Source organism: Tenrec ecaudatus, unplaced genomic scaffold (genome assembly GCF_050624435.1).
Source record: "Tenrec ecaudatus isolate mTenEca1 unplaced genomic scaffold, mTenEca1.hap1 Scaffold_269, whole genome shotgun sequence".
Classification (NCBI taxonomy): domain Eukaryota; kingdom Metazoa; phylum Chordata; class Mammalia; order Afrosoricida; family Tenrecidae; genus Tenrec; species Tenrec ecaudatus.
The window spans coordinates 248375-260417 of NW_027458864.1; positions in this window are offsets into that span (position 1 = coordinate 248375).

Consider the following 12043-nt stretch of genomic DNA (forward strand, 5'->3'; position numbering starts at 1 on the left):
ATAGTCCAAGTGCCTGTTAGCTAACCTAGATAGTCCAAGTGGCGGCTAGGTAACCTACATAGTCCAAGTGCCCGTTCGTTAACCTCGATAATCCAAGTGCCCGTTAGGTAACCTAGACAGTCCAAGTGCCCACTAGTTACCCTACATAGTCCAAGTGCCCGTTAGTTAACCTAGATAGTCAAAGTGCCTGCTAGGTTACCTAGATAGTCCAAGTACCCGCTAGGTAACCTACATAGTCCAAGTGCCCGGTAGGCAACCTAAATAGTCCAAATGCCCGCTAGGGAAACTACATAGTCCAAGTGCCCGCTAGTTAACCTAGATAGTCAAGTGCCCCCTAGTATACCTTCATAATCCATGGGCCCGCTAGTTAACCTACATAGTGCAAGGGCCCGCTAGTTAACCTAGATCGTGCAAGTGTCCGCTAGTTAACCTACATAGTCCAAGTGCACGCTGGTTAACCTAGATAGTCCAAGTGCCCGCTAGGTAACCTGCATAGTGCAAGTGTCCGCTAGTTAACCTACGTAGTCCAAGGGACCCCTAGTTAACCTAGATAGTGCAAGTACCCTCTAGGTAACCTAGATAGTCCATGTGCCCGCTAGTTAACCTACATAGTCCAAGTGCCCGATAGAAAACTATATAGTCCAAGTGCCCTCTATGGAACCTACATAGTCCAAGTGCCCGTTGGGAACCAATAGTCTAAGTGCTGGCTAGGGAACCCGTATCATCCAAGTGCCCGCTAGGTAATCTAGATAGTCCAAGTGCCAGCTAGGTAACCTACAATGTCCATGTGCCCACTAGGTAATCAATATAGTCCAAATGCCCGCTAGGGAACCTACATAGTCCAAGTACATGCTAATTAACCTACATAGTCCAAGTGACCGTTAGCTAACCTAGATAGTCTAAGGGCACACTAGTTAACCTACATAATTCAAGTGCCCGCTAGGTAACTTAGATAATCCCAGTGCCCGCTAGTTACCCTACATAGTCCAAAGGCCCGCTAGTTAACCTACATTGTGCAAGGGCCCGCTAGTTAACCTAGATCGTCCAAGTGTCCGTTAGTTAACCTACATAATCCAAATGCCCGTTAGCTAACCTAGATAGTCCAACGTCCCGCCAGTTGACCTACATAGTCCAAGTGCCCGCTAGGTAACCTAGATAGTCCTAGTGCCTGTTAGTTAACCCAGATAGTCCAAGTGCCCGCTAGGGTATGTACATAGACCATGTGCCCGCTAGGGAACCTACATAGTCAAAGTGCCCGCTAGGTAACCTACATAGTCCAAATGCCCGCAAGGAAACCTACATAGTGTAAATGTCCGCCACGCAACCTACATAATCCAAGTGCCCGCTCTGGAACATACATAGTCCAATTGCCCGTTAGATATCCTAGATAGTCCAAGGGCCCGCTAGTTGACCTACATAGTCCAAGTGCCAGCTTGGTAACCTAGATAGTACAAGTGCCCGCTAGGGAACCTAGATAGTCCAAGTGCCTGTTAGCTAACCTAGATAGTCCAAGTGGCGGCTAGGTAACCTACATAGTCCAAGTGCCCGTTCGTTAACCTAGATAATCCAAGTGCCCGTAAGGTAACCTAGACAGTCCAAGTGCCCACTAGTTACCCTACATAGTCCAAGTGCCCGTTAGTTAACCTAGATAGTCAAAGTGCCTGCTAGGTAACCTAGATAGTCCAAGTGCCCGCTAGATAACCTACAGAGTCCAAGTGCCCGCTAGGTAACCTAAATTGTCCAAATGCCCGCTAGGGAAACTACATAGTCCAAGTGCCCACTAGTTAACCTAGATAGTCCAAGTGCCCCCTAGTAAACCCACATAATCCATGGGCCCGCTAGTTAACCTATATAGTCCAAGCGCCAGCTAGGTAACCTAGATAGTCCAATTGACCGCTAGGGATCCTTTATAATCCTATTCCTGCTAGGTAACCTAGATAGTCCAAGGGCCTGCTAGTTAACCTACATAGTCCAAGTGCCCGCTAGGTAACCTACATAGTGCAAGTGTCCGCTAGTTAACCTACATAGTCCAAGTGCATGCTAGTTAACCTAGATAGTCCAAGTGCCCGCTATGTAACCTACATAGTGCACGTGTCCGCTAGTTAACCTACGTAGTCCAAGGGACCCCTAGTTAACCTAGATAGTCCAAGTACCCGCTAGTTAACCTACATAGTCCAAGTGCCCGATAGAAAACTATATAGTCCAAGTGCCCTCTATGGAACCTACATAGTCCAAGTGCCCGTTAGGGAACCAATAGTCTTAGTGCTGGCTAGGGAACATGTATCATCCAAGTGCCCGCTAGGTAACCTAGATAGTACAAGTGCCCGCTAGGTAACCTACAAAGTCCAAGTGTCCACTAGGTAATCTATATAGTCCAAATGCCCGCTAGGGAACCTACATAATCCAAGTACCCGCTAATTAACCTACATAGTCCAAGTGACCGTTAGCTAACCTAGATAATATAAGGGCCCACTAGTTAACCTACATAATTCAAGTGCCCACTAGGTAACTTAGATAATCCAAGTGCCCGCTAGTTACCCTACATAGTCCAAAGGCCCGCTAGTTAACCTACATAGTGCAAGGGCCCGCTAGTAAACCTAGATCGTCCAAGTGTCCGTTAGTTAACCTACATAATCCAAATGCCCGTTAGCTAACCTAGATAGTCCAAGGGCCCGCTAGTTGACCTACATAATCCAAGTGCCCGCTAGGTAACCTAGATAGTCCTAGTGCCCGTTAGTTAACCCAGATAGTCCAAGTGCCCGCTAGGGTATGTACATAGACCATGTGCCCGCTAGGTAACCTAGATAGTCCAAGTGCCCGCTAGTTAACCTACATAGTCGAAGGGCCCCTTAGTTAACCTAGATAGTCCAAGTGCCCGCTAGTTAACCTAGATTGTCCAAGTGTCCGCTAGTTAACCTATATAGTCCAAGTGCCCTTAGGTAACATAGCTAGTCCAAGTGCCCGCTAGGGAACCTACATGATCCGAGTGCCTGTTCGTTAACTTAGAAGTCCAAGTTCCCGCTATGTTACCTGCATAGTCCAAGTGCCCGTTAGGTATCCTACATAGTCCAAGTGCACACTAGGTAACCTACATAGTCCAAGTACCCGTTAGCTAACCTAGATAGTCCAAGTGCCCACTAGGTAACCTACATAATCTGGTGCCCGGTAGGTAACCTAGATAGTCTATGTTCCTGATAGTTAATGTAGATAGTCCTAGTGCCCGCTAGGTAACCTACAAAGTCCAAGGGCCCGCTCGTTAACCTAGTTCGTCCAAGTGTCCGCTAGTTAACCAAGATAGTCAAAGTGTCCGCTACGTAACCTACATAGTCCAAGTTCCCACTTGGTCACCTAGATAGTCCAAGTGCCTGTTACCTAACCTAGATAGTCCAAGTGCCCGCTAGGTAACCTACATAGTCCTATTGCCCGCTAGTTAACCAACATTGTCCAAGTGCCCGATACGGACCTACATAGTCCAAGTGCCTGTTAGGTAACCTACATAGTCCAAATGCCCGCTAGTAACCTACATAGTCCAAATGCCCGCTAGGGAACACACATAGTCCAAGTGCCCGCTAGGGAACTTACATAGTCCAAGTGCCCGTTAGTTAACCTAGATAGTCCAAGTGCCCGCTAATTAACCTAGATAGTCCAAGTGCCCGTTCGTTAACCTAGACAGTCCAAGTGCCCGCTAGGGAAACCACATAGTCCAGTGCCCCCTAGGGAACTTACATAGTCCAAGTTCCCGCTAGTTAACCTAGATAGTCCAAGTGCCCGTTCGTTAACTTAGACAGTCCAAGTGCCCGCTAGGGAAACCACATAGTCCAGTGCCCGCTAGGGAACTTACATAGTCCAAGTTCCCGCTAGTTAACCTAGATAATCCAAGTGCCCGTTCGTTAACCTAGACAGTCCAAGTGCCCGCTAGGGAAACCACATAGTCCAGTGCCCGCTAGTTAACCTACATAGTCCAAGTGCCAGCTAGTTAACCTAGATAGTCCTAGTGCCCTTTCGTTAACCTAGACAGTCCAAGTGCCCGCTAGGGAACCCACATAGTCCAAGTGCCCGCTAGGGAACTTACATAGTCCCAGTGCCCGTTAGTAACCTATATAGTCCAAGTAAGCGCTAGGTAACGTAGATAGTCCAAGTGCCCACTAGGGGACGTACATACTCCAAGTGCCCTCTAGGTAACCTAGATAGTCCAAGTGCCCGCTAGGGTATGTACATAGACCAAGTGCCCGCTAGGTAACCTACATAGTCCAAGTGCCCGTTAGGGAGCCTAGATAGTCCACGTGCCCTCTAGGGAATCTGCATCGTGCAAGTGCCCGCTAGGGAACCTACATAGTCCAAGTGCTCGCTAGGCAACCTACATTGTCCAAGTGCCCGCTAGGTAACGTAGATAGCCCAAGTGCCCGCTAGGGAACGTACATAGTCCAAGTGCCCACTAGGTAACCTAGACAGTCCAATTGCCCCCTAGTTAACCTAGACAGTCCAAGTACCCGATAGGGAACCTACATAGTCCAAGTGCCCCCTAGGGAACCTACATAGTCCAAGTGCTCGCTAGGCAACCTACATAGTCCAAGTGCCCGTTAGTTAACCTAGATAGTCCAATTGCCCGTTAGCTAACCTAGATAGTCGAAGTGTCCGCTAATTAACCTACATAGTCCAAGTGCCCATTCGTTAACCTAGATATTCCAAGGGCCAGCTAGGTAAACTAGACAGTCCAAGTGCCCGCTGGGTTACCTACATAGTCCAAGTGCACGTTCGTTAACCTAGATAGTCCAAGTGCCCGCTGGTATTCTACATAGTCCAAGGGCCCACTAGGTAACCTTGATAGTCCAAGTGCCTTCTAGTTAACCTACGTAGGCCAAGTGCCCGCTAGGTAACCTACATAGTCCAAGTGCCCACTAGGTTACCTAAGTAATCCAAATGCCCGCTAGGGAAACTACATAGTCCAAGTGCCCGCTAGTTAACCTAGATAATCCAAGTGCCCGCTAGTATACCTAGATAGTCCAAGGGCCCGCTAGTTAACCTAGATAGTCCAAGTGCCCGTTACCTAACCTAGATAGTCCAAGTACCCACTAGGCAACATACATAGTCCAAGTGCCCGTTCGTTAACCTAGAAGTCCAAGTGCCTGTTACCTAACCTAGATAGTCCAAGTGCCCGCTAGGTAACCTACATAGTCCTATTGCCCGCTAGTTAACCAACATTGTCCAAGTGCCCGATACGGACCTACATAGTCCAAGTGCCTGTTAGGTAACCTACATAGTCCAAATGCCCGCTAGTAACCTACATAGTCCAAATGCCCGCTAGGGAACACACATAGTCCAAGTGCCCGCTAGGGAACTTACATAGTCCAAGTGCCCGTTAGTTAACCTAGATAGTCCAAGTGCCCGCTAATTAACCTAGATAGTCCAAGTGCCCGTTCGTTAACCTAGACAGTCCAAGTGCCCGCTAGGGAAACCACATAGTCCAGTGCCCCCTAGGGAACTTACATAGTCCAAGTTCCCGCTAGTTAACCTAGATAGTCCAAGTGCCCGTTCGTTAACTTAGACAGTCCAAGTGCCCGCTAGGGAAACCACATAGTCCAGTGCCCGCTAGGGAACTTACATAGTCCAAGTTCCCGCTAGTTAACCTAGATAATCCAAGTGCCCGTTCGTTAACCTAGACAGTCCAAGTGCCCGCTAGGGAAACCACATAGTCCAGTGCCCGCTAGTTAACCTACATAGTCCAAGTGCCAGCTAGTTAACCTAGATAGTCCTAGTGCCCTTTCGTTAACCTAGACAGTCCAAGTGCCCGCTAGGGAACCCACATAGTCCAAGTGCCCGCTAGGGAACTTACATAGTCCCAGTGCCCGTTAGTAACCTATATAGTCCAAGTAAGCGCTAGGTAACGTAGATAGTCCAAGTGCCCACTAGGGGACGTACATACTCCAAGTGCCCTCTAGGTAACCTAGATAGTCCAAGTACCCGCTAGGGTATGTACATAGACCAAGTGCCCGCTAGGTAACCTACATAGTCCAAGTGCCCGTTAGGGAGCCTAGATAGTCCACGTGCCCTCTAGGGAATCTGCATCGTGCAAGTGCCCGCTAGGGAACCTACATAGTCCAAGTGCTCGCTAGGCAACCTACATTGTCCAAGTGCCCGCTAGGTAACGTAGATAGCCCAAGTGCCCGCTAGGGAACGTACATAGTCCAAGTGCCCACTAGGTAACCTAGACAGTCCAATTGCCCCCTAGTTAACCTAGACAGTCCAAGTACCCGATAGGGAACCTACATAGTCCAAGTGCCCCCTAGGGAACCTACATAGTCCAAGTGCTCGCTAGGCAACCTACATAGTCCAAGTGCCCGTTAGTTAACCTAGATAGTCCAATTGCCCGTTAGCTAACCTAGATAGTCGAAGTGTCCGCTAATTAACCTACATAGTCCAAGTGCCCATTCGTTAACCTAGATATTCCAAGGGCCAGCTAGGTAAACTAGACAGTCCAAGTGCCCGCTGGGTTACCTACATACTCCAAGTGCACGTTCGTTAACCTAGATAGTCCAAGTGCCCGCTGGTATTCTACATAGTCCAAGGGCCCACTACGTAACCTTGATAGTCCAAGTGCCTTCTAGTTAACCTACGTAGGCCAAGTGCCCGCTAGGTAACCTACATAGTCCAAGTGCCCACTAGGTTACCTAAGTAATCCAAATGCCCGCTAGGGAAACTACATAGTCCAAGTGCCCGCTAGTTAACCTAGATAATCCAAGTGCCCGCTAGTATACCTAGATAGTCCAAGGGCCCGCTAGTTAACCTAGATAGTCCAAGTGCCCGTTACCTAACCTAGATAGTCCAAGTACCCACTAGGCAACATACATAGTCCAAGTGCCCGTTCGTTAACCTAGAAGTCCAAGTGCCCGTTCGTTAACCTAGATAGTCCAAGTGCCCACTAGGGAACCTATATAGTCCAAGTGCCCGCTAGGTAACCTACATAGTGCAAGTGTCTGCTAGGTAACCTACATAGTCCAAGTGCCCGGTAGGGAAGGTACATAGTCCAAGTGCCCGCTAGGTAACCTAGAGAGTGCAAGTGCCCGCTAGTTAACCTACATAGTCCAAGTGCCTGCTAGGTAACCTAGATAGTCCAAGGGCCTGCTAGTTAACCTACATAGTCCAAGTGCCCGCTAGGTAACCTACATAGTGCAAGTGTCCGCTAGTTAACCTACATAGTCAAAGTGCCCGCTAGTTAACCTAGATAGTTCAAGTGCCAGCTAGGTAACCTACATAGTGCAAGTGTCCGCTAGTTAACCTAGATCGTCCAATTTTCCACTAGTTAACCTACATAGTCCAAGTGCCCGCTAGGTAACCTAGATAGTCCAAGTGCCCGTTCGGTAACCTACATAGTCCAAGTGCCCTTTAGGGAACATAGATAGTCCAATTGCCCGCTAGGGAACCTACATAGTCCAATTGCCCGCTCTGGAACATACATAATCCAAGTGCCCGTTAGTTAACCTAGATAATCCAAGTGCCCGCTAGTTAACCTAGATAGTCCAGTGCCCGCTAGGTAACTTACATAGTCCAAGTGCCCGCTAGGTAACCTAGATAGTCCAAGTGCCCGCTAGTTAACCAGGATCATCAAAGTGCCCTCTAGTTAACTTACATAGTCTAAAGGCCTGCTAGTTAACCTACATAGACCAAGGGCCCGCTAGTTAACCTAGATAGTCCAAGTGCCCGCTAGTTAACCTACATAGTCCAAGTTCCCGCTAGGTAACCTAGACAGTCCAAGTGACCAGTAGGTTACCTACATAGTCTAAGTGCCCGTTCGTTAACCTCCATAGTCCAAGTGCCCACTAGGTAACGTAGATAGCCCAAGTGCCCGCTAGGGAACGTACATAGTCCAGGTGCCCACTAGGTAACCTAGACAGTCCAATTGCCCCCTAGTTAACCTAGACAGTCCAAGTACCCGATAGGGAACCTACATAGTCCAAGTGCCCGCTAGGGAACCTACATACTCCAAGGGCCCGCTAGTTAACCTACATAGTCCAAGGTCTGCTAGTTAACCTAGATAGTCAAAGTGCCCGCTAGGTAACCTAGACAGTCCAAGTGCCCGCTAGGTTACCTACATAGTCCAAGTGCCCATTCGTTAACCTAGATAGTCCAAGTGCCCGCTAGGTAACCTACTTAGTCCAAGGGCCCGCTAGGTAACCTAGACAGACAAAGTGCCCGTTAGGTAACCTAGATAGTCCAAGTGCCTGCTAGGTAACCTACATTGTCCATGTTCCCTCTAGGTAACCTTGATAGTCCAAGTGCCCGTTACCTAACCTAGATAGTCCAAGTGCCCGCTAGGCAACATACATAGTCCAAGTGCCCGTTCGTTAACCTAGAAGCCCAAGTGCCCGCTACGTAACCTAGACAGTCCAAGTGCCCGCTAGGTTACCTGCATAGACCAAGTGCCCGTTCGTTAACCTAGATAGTCCAAGTGCCCACTAGGGAACCTATATAGTCTGAGTGCCCGCTAGGTAACCTACATAGTGCAAGTGTCTGCTAGGTAACCTACATAGTCCAAGTGCCCGGTAGGGAAGGTACATAGTCCAAGTGCCCGCTAGGTAACCTAGAGAGTGCAAGTGCCCGCTAGTTAACCTACATAGTCCAAGTGCCTGCTAGGTAACCTAGATAGTCCAAGTTTCTGTTAGCTAACTTAGATAGTCCAAGTGCCCGCTAGGTAACCTAGATAGTCAAAGTGCCCGTTAGGTAACCTAGATAGTCCAAGTGCCCGCTAGGTTACCTACATAGTCCAAGTTCCCGCTAGGTAACCTAGATAGTCCAAGTGCCCGTTACCTAACCTAGATCGTCCAAGAGCCCGCTAGGCAACCTACATAGTCCAAGTGCCCGTTCGTTAACCTAGAAGTCCAAGTGCCGGCTAGGTTATCTGCATAGTCCAAGTGCCCGTTCATTAACCTAGATAGTGCAAGTGCCCGCTAGAGAACCTATATAATCCAAGTGCTATCTAGGTAACCTAGATAGTCCAAGGGCCCGCTAGGTAACCTACATAGTCCAAGGGCTCACTTGTTAATTTTGATAGTCCAAGTGCCCGCTGGTTAACCTAGATCGTCCAAATGCCCGCTAGTTACCCTAGATCATCCAAGTGCCGGCTAGTTAATCTACATAGTCCAAGGGCCCACTTGTTAACCTAGATCGTCCAAGTGTCCTCTAGTTAACCTACATACTCCAAGTGCCTGCTAGGTAACCTACATAGTGCAAGTGTCCACTAGGTAACCTACATAGTCCAAGTGCCCGCTAGTTAACATAGATAGTCCCAGTGCCCGCTAGGTAACCTACATCGTCCTAGTTCCCGCTAGGTAACCTAGATAGTCCAAGTGCCCGTTACGTAACCTAGATAATCCAATTGCCCGCTACGCAACATACATAATCCAAGTGCCCGTTCGTTAACCTATAAGTCCAAGTGCCCGCTAGGTAACCTAGACTGTCCAACTGCCCGCTAGGTTACCTACATAGTCCAAATGCCCGTTCGGTAACCTAGATAGTGCAAGTGCCCGGTAGTTAACCTAGATAGTCCAAGTGCCCGCTACTTAAACTAGATATTCCAATTGCCCGGTAGTTAACCTAGATCGTCCAAGTGCTCGCAAGTTAACCTACATAGTCCAAGGGCCCGCTAGTTAACCTAGATAGTCCAAGTACCCGCTAGTTAACCTAGATTGTCCAATTGTCCGCTAGTTAACCTACATAGTCCAAGGGCCCACTAGTTAACCTAGATAGTCCAAGTGTCCTCTAGTTAATCTACATAGTCCAAGTGCCCGCTAGTTAACCTATATACCAAGTGCCCGCTACGTAACCTAGATATTCCAAGGGCACGCTAGTTAACCTATATCGTCCAAGTGCCCGCTAGGCAACCTAGATAGTCCAAGTGCCCGCTAAGGAACCTACATAGTCCAAGTGAACACTAGTTAACCTAGATAGTACAAGTGCCTGCTAGTTAACCTAGATTGTCCAAGTGTCCTCTATTTAACCTACATAGTCCAAGTGCCCTTTGGTAACCTAGATAGTCCAAGTGCCCGCTAGGGAACCTACATAGTCCGAGTACCCGTGTGTTAACCTAGAAATCCAAGTGCCCGCTACGTTACCTGCATATTCCAAGTGCCCGTTAGGTAACCTACATAGTCCAAGTGCCCGCTAGGTAACCTAGATAGTCCAAGTACCCGTTAGCTAACCTAGATAGTCCAAGTGCCCGCCAGGTAACCTACATAATCAAAGTGCCCGCTAGGTAACCTAGATAGTCCATGTTCCTGTTAGTTAACCTAGATAGTCCCAGTGCCTGCTAGGTAACCTACATAGTCCAAGGGCCCGCTCGTTAACCTAGTTCGTCCAAGTGTCCGCTAGGTAACCAAGATAGTCAAAGTGTCCGCTACGTAACCTACATAGTCCAAGTTCCCACTAGGTCACCTAGATAGTCCAAGTGCCCGTTACCTAACCTAGATATTCCAAGTGCCCGCTAGGTAACCTACATAGTCCTAGTGCCTGCTAGATAACCAACATTGTCCAAGTGCCCGATACGGACCTACATAGTCCAAGTGCCTGTTAGGTAACCTACATAGTCCAAATGCCCGCTAGTAACCTACATAGTCCAAGTGCCCGATAGGGATATCACATAATCCAAGTGCCCGCTAGGGAACCTACATTATCCAAGTTCCCGCTAGGTAAACTAATAGTCAAGGGCCCGTTACCTATCCTAGATCGTCCAAGTGCCCGCTAGGCAACCTACATAGTCCGAGTGCCCGTTCGTTAACCTAGAAGTCCAAGTGCCCGCTACGTTACCTGCATAGTCCAAGTGCCCGTTAGGTAACCTACATAGTCCAAGTGCCTGCTAGGTAACCTAGATAGTCCAAGTACCCGTTACCTAACCTAGATAGTCCAAGTGCCCGCTAGGTAACCTACATAATCATAGTGCCCGCTAGGTAACCTAGATAGTCCAAGTTCCTGTTAGTTAACCTAGATAGTCCCAGTGCCCGCTAGGTAACCTACATAGTCCAAGGGCCCACTCGTTAACCTAGTTCGTCCAAGTGTCCGCTAGGTAACCAAGATAGGCAAAGTGTCCGCTACGTAACCTACATAGTCCAAGTTCCCACTAGGTCACCTAGATAGTCCAAGTGCCCGTTACCTAACCTAGATAGTCCAAGTGCCCGCTAGGTAACCTACATAGTCCTAGTGCCCGCTAGTTAACCAACATTGTCCAAGTGCCCGATATGGACCTACATAGTCCAAGTGCCTGTTAGGTAACCTACATAGTCCAAATGCCCGCTAGTAACCTACATAGTCCAAGTGCCCGATAGGGAACTCACATAATCCAAGTGCCCGCTAGGGAACCTACATAGTCCAAGTACCCATTAGGTAACCTAGATAGTCCAAATGCCCGCTAGAGAACCCACATAGTCCAAGTGTCTGCTAGGGAACTTACATTGTCCAAGTGCCCGTTAGTTAACCTAGATAGTCCAAGTGCCCGCTAATTAACCTAGATAGTCAAAGTGCCCATTCGTTAACCTAGACAGTCTAAGTGCCCGCTAGGGAAACCACATAGTCCAGTGCCCGCTAGGGAACTTACATATTCCAAGTGCCCGCTAGTTAACCTAGATAGTCCAAGTGCCCTTTCGTTAAACCTAGACAGTCCAAGTGCCCGCTAGGGAACCCACATAGTCCACGTGCCCGCTAGGGAACTTACATAGTCCAAGTGCCCGTTAGTAACTTATATAGTCCAAGTACCCGCTAGGTAACGTAGATAGTCCAAGTGCCCACTAGGGGACGTACATACTCCAAGTATCCGCTAGGTAACCTAGATAGTCCAAGTGCCCGCTAGGGTATGTACATAGACCAAGTGCCCGCAAGGTAACCTACATAGACCAAGTGCCCGTTAAGGAGCCTAGATAGCCAAATGCCCGCTAGGGAACCTGCATCGTGCAAGTGCCTGCTAGGTAACCTAGATAATCCATGTGCCCGCTTGTTACCTAGATAGTCCAAGTGCCCGCTAGTTAACCTAGAACCTCCTAGTGTCCGCTAGTTAACC